The sequence below is a fragment of the Eublepharis macularius genome, chromosome 16 (assembly GCF_028583425.1).
Source record: "Eublepharis macularius isolate TG4126 chromosome 16, MPM_Emac_v1.0, whole genome shotgun sequence".
NCBI classification, from domain to species: domain Eukaryota; kingdom Metazoa; phylum Chordata; class Lepidosauria; order Squamata; family Eublepharidae; genus Eublepharis; species Eublepharis macularius.
Genome location: NC_072805.1, coordinates 4,920,771 through 4,932,776, shown reverse-complemented (window position 1 = coordinate 4,932,776; position 12,006 = coordinate 4,920,771). Strand labels below are relative to the sequence as shown.

The following is a 12,006-nucleotide window of genomic DNA, read 5'->3' as shown; positions in this document are numbered from 1 at the left end:
GGCATGTTTTAGTGACAAGGCAGAGATCAGAATCTGGCAAGAAACCTGAAGTCCCATCAGGGCTGGGTTCACACTTCCCCCCCATGAGCTGCTTCTTCCACGCTTAGTTACAGACACCAGTAGCTCTGTCTGCGTTTTCTGCTTCTTTATGCTTTAACTGACAGCTGGAAATAAGTAATTTTAAGGAAAAGTATCTCATGCCTTCTTATGAATTTCCACACCATTGGTGGGCCAAACTATTGGTGGGCTACCAAGGTTCTTCAGCTGGGTGGTCAGAAGAGTGAATCCCAGAGTCACAGAGCTCAGTTTCTCCCTCTGAGAACAAACTCTCTGAGGAATTTAGACGAGGCGAGAGGGTTCTAGGGGTCACAACAACATCCTCCCTCACCTTCAGTCTCAGTTGCCGAGGGGTGGTTCTGACGAGCTGCAGACTTGGAGACCTTGAATGTTTGTTCTTCTTTGGCCCTCTTGGGCAGTGGTTCTGACTAGAGATGGGCGCAAACAGCATTACGAATGAAAAAAAAGCCACGAACAGCCCAATCTGCTGTTCGTGAACAAGCTGTTCATGAGGCCCCATTTTAAACAAACAAATGGTCATCGCAAGCCTGGTTCGTTCATTCGTCCGCTGTTTGTGAAGCCAGACAGTCAGGCACCTTCAATCAGTTCCCTTGGCAACAGAGGCAGGGACTGCCTGAACTCTGTCTGCAGTCCTTCTGTTGCCGTGGAAACCCCATTCTAAGCCCAATTTAGCTTGATGGGCACATCTTTCTTCCAAGTGTGGAGCTCCAAATGGGTTCCAATTGGTTACATGGGACCAGAGACCAGTAGGGAGGGAGGGGAGAGGGGGTGTTCTGTAGCCATGGGCACTCCAATCTCATCCCTGCAAACCTTGTCAGGCAGTTCTGACGGCCAACCACAGACCTCCTGTTTTGCTCAATGGGACTTCTGGTTATAAAAGTGCACTGTGCTCCCAGTTCTGGCTTTCAGTTTTAGCTGGCAGTGGAGTGGGAGAGAGCTGTTGTGTTGCTAGCATTTTGAGAGAGAGGCAAGGACAGTGCATTGATGCTGGGATTTTTTTTGTGTGTGGTGGGCTAGGGATCTATCCCCTCTGGTTCCAGGGCTGCTGCCAGGCCTTGGGGCCAAGCTCAGTGGGCACCTCAGCTGAGGGCTCACACTGACTGTTATTATTACTGCCTGATCTGATTCTGGTCAGGTATCTGGGAGTGCTGGGCTAGGATTTTAGCCCCTTCCTTCTGGTTCCAGGGCTGCTTCCAGGCCCTGGGGCCAAGCTCAGTGGGCACCTCAGCTGAGGGCTCACACTGATTATTAGTGCTTGATCTGGTCAGGTCTCTGGGAGTGCTGGGTTAGGGATCTAGCCCCTCCCTCTGGTTCCAGGGCAGCTGCCAGGACCAGGCGCCAAGCTCAGTGGGCACCTCGGCTGAGGGCTCACAGTGTTCTCTCCTTCTCATTCCTCCTTAATTCTTATTTGCTGGCACAATGAGGCTTCAGGTGGGGGCCAAGGGTGGTCATGGGTGGTAGTGCAAAGATTGTCCAGGTTGCCACACAGGAAGCAGTACTGGGTGGGCCTCAGGGGCAGCAGAACCTCCTGCTCCCCAAGATTCAGCTGTGGAGGAGGCCAAAGAGCTCTTGCCGCTGGGGGAAGAGGATCTCCTTAACTTTTTGAGAAGGAGGAGGAGGAGGGCCGGGGTCCACGGAGGAATGGTTGGGGTTCAATGAAACATCCATCCCATCCCCATCCCCATCCCAAACACCTGGTGCTGTCCCTGCCTGCAGTCCACCCCTCACTCTATCTTCCGGTGCCAGTTCCGCAGCACGGCCAGTAACCCTTTATCCTCCTTCCCCTGGAACACTTAGCGGGCGACATTTCAACCCGTTGGTATGGAGGCACTTTCAGGCCCTTCCTAATGACCCCCATGTGGTGTGGTGCCGTGTCTGTGATGGCCTTGTGCGCAAAGGCAATGACCTGAAGCACCTGTCTTGGACGGTCCTGAGTAGGCACCTGAAGATGCACCACCTGAGCCAGTGGTCTCCATCCTTGGCCAGCGAAACATCTGGCGGGGGGAGACAGAGGGCTACCAGCTCTTCTGACCTGGGAGGGTCTTCAGTGGGAGGGTCACTGGAATCCACCCCAAGCAAGAAGCCTTACCCCAAGGGTGCTGCTGGTGGGAGCGGAACGGTCAGGCAGGCTGCCCTTGTGGAGGTTGTTCCCTTGGGGTCGGGGACAGTGCTGTTGAAAAGAGTGAGGTCGAGGGCTCAGGAGGTGGGTATTCGCGTCGTGGCAGAGACAATTACCTTGCAAAGATTCCTCCTATCTGTCGTGGAGGGTGTGAGCTTCCAAAGACTGCTTCAGCGCTTCGCCCCATGGTTCTCCATGACATCACAGTGCACCATTGGGTGTCAAGTCCTGCCTGTCCTCTATCAGTCTGTGCGAGACTTGGTGCTCAGGGAGCTGTCAACCACCAAAGGCCATACAGTACACTTCACGGCAGACTTCTGGAGCAGCTGCCATCATGGCTACCTTAGCATCACTACCCACTGGTGGCAACCAGAGGACCTCCACCACCCCAGACCAAGAGCAGGCACCTGAAAACAGGTGCCATGCTTGACACCGGGCTACAAGGTAGTTCTTCTCCAGGGCCGGGGGATAGACAATGTCCATACTGGGAAGAACCTCACCACCATGATAAAGGCGGCACTGAAAGAGTGGACGGACGGGGGGGGAGGGTTTGTCTGTGGCTTCAGGGTGATGGACGCGGGAAGCAACATGTTGGCAGCCCTGAAAGAGGCATCCCTCCCGGACCTGGTGTGCATAGCACACAAGCTGCACCTAGTGATGAGGGACGTGCTCAGGCTGGGGAGCAAGCCAAGGGACAGCTGGGATGAGGGAATATTGTGGATGCACAATCTGCTGGACAGCTGCGGGTGCATCGCTTCCCACTTCTCCCACAGCATCAACTCTTCCCATGAACTGCTCCAGAGGCAGAGGAAGGGGAGGACCTCGAGCACCAACTCTTCCAGGACCTGCCCACCCACTGGAACTCCACCTATGACATGTTAAGTCATCTGGTGGAGCAGAAGGGCCCGTTGCAGGACATCTTGTCATTGACGGACATTCTGAGGAGGGGAGAGGAGCTGAGCCTCAGCTCCATGGAATGGAGAGTCCTTGCCCAGATGTCCCAGATGCTGAAACCCTTTAAGGAGGCCACCCAGCTTTTGTGCTTGTACGAGGCCAGCCTGGGTCACGTCATCCCCCTGATCCACGGGCTCAACCAGTTCCTGGCCCAGGAGCTCGAGCATGAGGAAGAGCTGCTCCCCAGGATCAGGGACTTTGTGAGGAGGAGGCAGGCAAGTGGGTCATGTATGCAGCCGCCGCTGTTGAGCACGAGGGACTACCACAGCACTGCTACCGCCTTTGGGTTTTCCCAGTCCTGCTCCACAATGTGGCCAGTAACCCTTTCTTCTCATCTCCCTGACAAGTTCCCTGATGGTCCCTCTTTCAACCTCTCCCTCTCTGGAACTGCTCAGGCCCCTCCCAACGACCTCTCCTGTCCTGTCCATCCTGTCATTTCCATGAAGGCTGGAAGGTGGGTGATGTTCGCTGCCGCCGATGCAAACCTCAGTGGGTTTCTTGGCTCATGGCTCGCAAATGTTGGGGGCTTCCCAGTCCTGCTGCTCAATGCGGCCAGGAGGCCTTTGTCCTAGTCTCCCTGACAAGTTCCCGGTCCCTCTTTCAACCTCTCCCTCTCTGGAACCACACAGACCCCTCCCAACGACCTCTCCTGTCCTGTCCGTCCTGTCCTTTCCGTGAAGGCAGGAGTCCTCCTCTCCCTGACAAGTTCCCAGTCCCTCTTTCAACCACTCCCTCTCTGGAACCACGTCAATCCTACTCAACAACCTCTCCTGTCCATCCCATCCTTTCCGCAAAAGCAGGAAGTTGGGTGATGTCAGCTGCTGCCACTTCTTGGCACGAGGGACAGCTCAAGGCAAAACGAAAATTTCCCAGAGTTAACAATAAGGAAACATATTTAAAAGGCTTTTATATAAAGTGCAGCAAGTGCAAAAAGTGCTCCATATCATAACAATGAATACATCCTAATAGTAACAATCAATGGCACAAAATCTATCAATCCAAGTGATAGCAATCAATATCCCAAAGTCAATATCAAAGAAATATTCAATGCAATTATACCCAAGATGGTGGGAACAACGTACAACAATATGAGATCAATACATTCAAGTCGGTGCACACAGGCACTCAAAAGTAAGTCCAATAAGAAGCTGTAAAGCTGTAAAATTGCTTGAAGGATAACAAAAATGCAGAATGCCACACCTACGGGGTTTGCTGGCATATGTTATCACATCCCGTTTCGTGAAATCACTTCTTCACAGGCATATTCTTCATGTTGCAAATGCACTAGTCAATACCACACCACCATGTAGATATTTTACGGTCGGTCTAACGCAATGATATGGAGCACTTTATGCACTTGTTGCACTTTATATAAAAGCCTTTTTGATATATTTCTTATTGTTAACTCCGGGAAATTTTCATTTTGCCTTGGTTTGTATTTCTTGGAGGAGGCTCTTTTTGTGTTGCTACGAGGGACAGCTCGGCAGCTGTCTGGCTGGAGGGACCCTCAACAGCATTAGCGTTCGCTGCAATGCCATCTTGTCTAGGTTGCTGAATCGGCTGTCATGTTCATGATGGCAGGACAGTGGGTAATGTGGGGGGCAGCCCACAGCTCCCCACGTGGGCACCTACCTGTCTGCCCACAATCCCCTTTCCTAGGGGAACTGATGCCTCCCCCATGACCAGGGGGAAGGCATCCTCCACCGCCTCGATGGCCAGCACATGAGCCTCTGCTTCAACACATTGGGGGTGGGCCACACCTCCCACCCTTGGTTCTTTCCTTCGAACTGTCTATTGACAGGACAACCAAGATATTTGGGCAATACACCTGTCTCCCCAATATCCCTGCACACGGAATCTGTCTCTCCTGTCAATCCAATACACGTATTCAGTGTATCCGTGCATCCCTCTATCCTATACACCTATCCCATACATCTATATGCCTGTCTATCGAGAAACCTATCTATCCCTTGTACCTAACCATCCAGTGCTCCATGTCCAGCCTGTGTGTTTGGGCGGCAACAGCCTCTGCACAAAGCGAGGTGTGGAAAACAACATCGGCCCCGATGCCATGATGTCCCTATTTGGTGATGTATTTTGGTTTCTCTGACCCTAACCCTAACCCTTACCCCCTGCCCCCTAGAGGGGCAGCAGCCCACCACCATCTCCCCAAGCCCACCAGGCCCAGCGGCCATCAACATCACCCACCTTCTGGCCTGCGCCAGAAAGTACTTGGAGGCCTGGCGGGTGGGCACATGGGTGGGTGCCACTGGTGGGTGGCCAGAGCCCCTGCCCCCTAGAGGGGAGGCGGCCCACCACTGCCTCCTCAAGCCCACCAGGCCCGGCAACCACAAACATCACCCACCTTTTGGCCTTCACTGGAAAGTAATCGGAGGCCTGGTGGGCGGGCACATTGGGGGTGCTGCCAGTGAGCAGCCAGACCCCCACCCCCAAGAACAGGAGGCAGCACGGCATGGGACTCCTCCAAAGTCAACTGGCTCCAATTGTATCGAATTGGGGTTTCCTGGGGACGTCGGATTTGGGAATGTATAACTCCAAGATCCCTACTGCAATCTTGACCAAACTTGGATGATGGCTGTACGAGAGCCTGCTGAACACTCTCTGTGAAGATGGGCTCTCCAAGTGCCAAGGGGGCCATTCTGGCCCCCACGAACAACAAACATGTTCGTTAAACAGGTCATGTTCGTCAATGTTCGTTGGTCGTGGATGGCAACGAACAACGAACATTGTGTTCCTAAATTTTTTTGGCCGTTCATGCCCATGTCTAGTTCTAACAAGGGCTCAGATCCAATGGAGGTCACGGAGATCGGAAGCCTGTCAGATCCATCCTCCACACTGATCGTGATGAGGCCAATGATCCAGTTCTGGTGACTTAGTTGCTGGGGGATCAGAGATGGTAAGTACTGTTTCCCACAAGGCAGCCTTTAAACTGAGAGTCCTCTCATCTCTGGCCTTGAGTGTAAAGTGTTGGCAAAACTTATGGGCCAAAACATTATGGCCTTCTCCCAAACACAAAATGTAGATGGTGTTCGTTGGTTTGGGTTATTTTAGTACCACACTTGGTACATTTTTTTAAAAGTGTCTTCTGGGAAATTTTGGGGACCTAGAAGAGTTGAGATTGAGAAGCCAGAAACACTAACCGGAGACGTAGTCAAAACCCAAGCCAAAGTCAAGGTTAGAAAGAAGTATCACAAACTGAAGATGAACTCAAAGTTCTAGCCAAAAGTCAAGGCATAAACCAAAGTCAAATGCCAAGAAAACAATCCATGGAGCTCACGAGTAAAGTTCTTCTTGCAGCAGCAAAGACAGAACTGAGGGAAAGGGGTCACTTCCCCCCATATATTATGTGGCCATTTAGGAGGAAAAATTAGTTGTTACATGATCGGGAAAAGTGGCCCATAAAATGTGATGAAAACTTTTCTGATCAGCTGTTCTGAAAGTGCAGTCCCAATGTAGGCCTGCACAGAAGAATGATAATGAACTTTATATGTTCAAAACCAGAAAATAATTTCAGATGGTGCACTAGTAAATTAAAAAGGGTCACTTTTGGGTGGCATGTCCTAGTGGATGACAAGTCCAGTCTTTCAGGTGTCTTTGAAAACTGGAGATCAGAGTGAACTTCGCTGATCTAAAAATCCAAGTAAAAGTGGCTGCTTTGTAATTATTTTCTTTTTACACTGTTCGTTCTCAAATATTCTTTTGGGGGAGAGGCAGTTTCAGTAACTCCTTGCTGAAGCTTACTGTCTCAACATTTTTGTACAGTTGGATTTTCTTCCTTCTGGCTTTATATTTAAAGAAAGCCTATTACTCCTATTACTTGATGATCTCCCATATACTGACCTTGACTCTATGTGAAGTCACAGTGTGGGCTGCTGTTGACAGGCAAGTTATGGATTGATAAATTAATCTCGAGCTTTGCAGCCAGTTCCCTAATGGTTTGTGAAAACCAACATGGCAGTGGTGAGCATTGGACTAGAAACCCTGGTTTGAATCCCCACTCTGCCATGACAGCTTGCTGGGTGACTTTGGGCCAGTTATAGACTATGTTACCTCCCAGGGCTGTTGTAAGGATAAAATTGTTCTTTTACTGCTTCTTTAATTAAAAAAAACACTCCTGTTGAACATCTGCCTGTTTATTAAAGAGTTTTCTAGAGACAAGCAATCCTCATATACATTGATTAAAAGATCCCAGTCACCTTCCTCTTGCAACCTCTCCTTGCTAATTCCCCTAACTGACAAGGAAACCATCGATTTGGGTAACACAGGTTTTAATTAAATTACTATGTATTTATTCTTTCCTTCATGCTTGGAATGACTTGGCCACCTTTGGGTAAAATTGGAGCGCTCCCTGTGACAGAAGCAGTTTGAGAGCGGAACCACAAGTGACAAAAGGCACAGATTGGACACTTGTCTGCTTCCCTCAAGTTTTGATGGGAAATGTAGGCATCCTGGTCTCGCAGCTTCGCTCTCTGACTGCTGTCCAATTGACTTTTCAACTGTCACTTGTCCAACATTCCGCCAAGCTGCCTACATTTCCCATCAAAATTTGAGGGAAGCTGACAAGTGTCCAACCTGTGCCTTTTGTCACTTGTGGTTCCGCTCTGAGTTGTTCCGAGTTTGAGGGCAACCAATGGGGGACATGAACTGGGGGTTTAGCTGCTCACATATCCCTCTCTTGACAACCACAATGAACTACATGAAGCATTTCCATTCAAGAACTGTACAGCAAAACCTTCCTGTTCCTCCCCCTCCTTTCTTCCCTCACTCTGCAGCAAGTACATGGTGGGTAGGCAGCCAGAAGCCTTAATGCCCTTCCTATAACCTGCCAAAGTCCCACTTTTATGGCCAAGTTAAGTCTAGCCATAAACCTTCCAGGCTACTGCTGATGAAATTCCAAGTTCTCAGTGCTGGTTGCTGCAATCCAAACATCACATCTTTGGTTTCCTTCTTCCCCACCAGCAATATGCAATGGCTAAACATCACGCAGCGGAGCCGTTCCCCACATGACCTCCTGCCCTTGCTAAGCCTTTGAGCAAGCTGAGATCGGCCTTTTCATCGACCATCTTGCCAACTTGCTTAACTATTCCACGCTGAAGAGAAAGAACTGCAATTTATTACATGACCCATTTCGTACTGTTGATCAGGTTAAGCCAAGGACAGATATCCTACCCAAATTAATTTGGACCAATACTAATATATTCAGAAGAACAACAAGGCCAAGTTCACACTGAGGGAGCAGACCTGTATCTGGACTACCATTTTGGACGATGTGGAGGGTCACACATGTTCTACTAGAATCACAGAATCACAGAGTTGGAAGGGGCCATACAGACCTTCTAGTCCAACCCCTTGCCCAATGCAGGATGAGCCTAAAGCATCTCTGACAAATATTCATCCAGCAATCAGTATTAGAGCCTTTCTCCCTTTTTTAACAATTACAAGGTTATGAATGTCCCACCGCAAATGTTACATCAAAATTTCCTAGACAATTTCTGCTACTGTATCAAGTGACCTCCGTCTGCTATTAGCTTGGATGAGATAAAAGTCTAGGCACAGGAAACTGGAGACATTTGTATGTTGTTCTCATGTGGTATGTAGCATAGTAATCCAGACTTTCCTCATACTGTTGAACATATCCAAGAAAGCTTCATAAATGAGAAAACTTAAGGCTGTGACAAGGTGACTTATGAATTATATGGTTAGATTAATCTATTTTAAATGGTTTGATTAACTAAAAAGGTTGCCCCTCATTAGTCAGGCAGTAAATTTTACATTTGTAGTTATTTTTAATACAAGTGCATATAAAAACTGTGTACAGGAAATGCCATCTTAGAGGCATTCCCTCTTGTGTGAGAAAGCAAAGCCTCTTCTAAGATGATTTTGCTGTGATACAGATGTGCATAGTGAACATGGTGTGCTTTTTATTGAGACCTGTTACTTTTCTTATGCAGATTAATTAACTATAATCGTACATGATCAGCTAAGAGTCTGACCTGACAGACTCTTTTTGACCTGACAGAGTCCATTATCTGACAATGTACAATTAGGTTTGAGGGGTACAACTTGTTTAAAAGGAATAGACCAATAAGGAAGGGGGTGTAAATTTTGGCCTTTGGGGGCCAGTTTCAGCCCAAATTGGGCCCAAAACAGCAAGGATAGGGCCATTCCAGGCCGATTTGGGCCCAACACGGGCCATTTTGGGCCCATTTTCAGCCCGTTTCAGCCCAATTCGGGCTCAAAACAGCCAGGATCGGGCAACTGATGGGTGGAGGACTGTTCCCTCATGCAGCAGCAGCTTGTCCAGGCCAATTCGGACCCAATTCAGGCCGCTTTGGGCCCAATTCGTCCCAATTTGGGCCTGAAACGGCCAGGATTGGGCCACTACCGGGCAGGGGAGTGCTCTCCTGCACGGCAGCAGCATGTTCCAGACTGATTTCAGCCAGAATTGGCCCCCCTGTTGAGCGCGGGAGCGCTCTCGGGGCAGCCACGGCCTGTGTGATGACATCACTTAGTGGGGGAACGGTGAAAAGGGAGAATATACTTCCTCAAAAGCACTGATAAACAACAAGAAGAAAGGAAGTATGCCAAGGAGTGACTCAGTACAATTATATTATCTGTACCGCACTACAATTAAATCAATATATCTACATTGAGTTTTCAATTATTTACAGCAAATCAATACACATGCATGGAGAGAGAATTAAGTCCCAATATAGTAGAATTCTCTCAAACTTTGCTCACGACGCCCGAAGGTAAACGGTGCCAAAAAGGTCCAGAGTATAGCTGGTTGGTAACATCCAGAGTTGCAAAGTTGCAAAAACAGGTGGCAACGAGCTACACCGGTCTCATTCCTTTCGGCTCGTTTCAGAAAGGGTCCTTCATCAGGCCACAAATATCTACTTCGTCAGGCGAATTCGTATATAGAATCAATTATCAGTCAGTATCAGATGCTGAAATCAGCTACCATATGAGGTAGAGAGAATTCTACTATATTGGGACTTAATTCTCTCTCCATGCATGTGTATTGATTTGCTGTAAATAATTGAAAACTCAATGTAGATATATTGATTTAATTGTAGTGCGGTACAGATAATATAATTGTACTGAGTCACTCCTTGGCATACTTCCTTTCTTCTTGTTGTTTATCATTGATGACATCACTTCCCAAAAGTGAAGTCATTGCATGGTCCCGGGAACGCACACATGTGTGGTACCCAGTGAGTTCCACTACCTCTTTTCCCAGAAAAAAAGCCCTGGCAGGAGGGCTGGGCAATTCCAAGGTGCAGCTAGGCATGGATAAGCACCAATCTTCCTTCCAGGCTTGGAGCTGGGGGTATATGGTGAGAGATTGTCCTGCAGTGGCTGCTCAGAGCACCTCAGAAGCACAGCACAATACGGGATGCGCCTTGCCTTGCCCACTGGAGAAGGGAGGGACAGCGTGATGAATGCATCCACGGACTCCTGACAACTGCAATCCACATCAGTTACTGAACCGTCTTTAAGAAGAATCAAACCCCTTAGTTAAAAAGGACTGAAGAATAAATAGTTTCCAGTTCTTTCCCTGGACTTTTACGAGGTGCCATCCAACTTTAATAACAATAACAACAATACTAACAACAACATTTGACTTATATACCATCCTTCAGGACAACTTAACACCCACTCAGAGGGTTTACAAAGTGTGTTGTCCTCACGACAATCAATCCATGAGGTGGGTGGGGCTGAGAGAGCTCCGAGAAGCTGTGACTGACCCACGGTCACCCAGCTGGCTTCAAGTGGAGGAGTGGAGAATCAAACCCAGCTCTCCAGATTAGAGTACCGCAGCTCTTATCCACTACACCAAACTGGCTTTCTACCTTCAAACACAGGTTCAGACCTCCCTCATTCAAGGAAACCTTTGGCTTAACATTAGAAGCTTCCTCCTCCCCAACTGAACTTGTCCCTGTTGCCCGTCATTGCACATTAGACAGCAAACGCCTTAAAGCAGGGACTTCCTTTTCTCGGGGTGCCTCCGTAGCCCCAGGCTGGAGAGATGGCACAAGATTCTAAGAAAGTTATGTATCATCATGCAATCAATTCTATTGCAAAAGGCTGCAACTGCAAAACGATGAGAAAGAGAACTACTCTTAGAGTAAGATCAACACTAGGGGCCTTTGGGAAAACATTCTTACTCCTAATCTTTTTCACTAACCTTTTCCTTCAAAACTTTATAGGCAGCAGCCCAGAGATTTCTGAATGTTTGGTCTTTTCTTTCTCTCTCTCTCTCTTTTGAGGCACATAGCTCTCCTTTTGTGAAAAACAACATGCCACAGACTCCTTAAATGGTCAGGTTTTTATAAGCTCCAGCCCAAACACAAGAAACTCTCAGAAAATTTACTACTGCAACAGAGACACAGATGAATCCTAGCCTCAAAAATTACAATTGCACAAGGTCACTGGAATTTTTTTCCTATTACAAATCAAAAGCTCCCCTTCTGCTCTCAATGTATGTATTTCCAGATGGTGCATTAGCTGTTCTACTAATCTGGCTATACGTAGCACCCAGGCGTGCCAAAGAACCAGACAGAGAATGAATCACACACAGACCAGTTTAAAATTCTAAGAGCCAAAACACACTTTTGTTTTGAATTAAATTCAGAGGCACACCTAAACCCCAAAAGGTTTACTTTCATACTTAATATGACCCACCCTTAGAAAAGTCACCCTAACCACTTGGCACAATGTGCTGTGTTGTTTTGATTGGTCTTAATTAAAGGTATTACATAACTGGTTTGGGGACTCTGCATTGGGAATGAATGAATAAATGAATCACCCTCAGTGAAGAGACATGTCAA

The 12,006-nt window shown here is 48.2% G+C and overlaps 1 protein-coding gene across 2 annotated transcripts in view; it reads right to left on the bottom strand.

Moving 5' to 3' along the window:
- FBLN1 (fibulin 1) overlaps nt 1–12,006 on the bottom strand; it is a 106,591-nt gene that overhangs the window by 87,799 nt on the left and 6,786 nt on the right. The window lies entirely within an intron of this gene.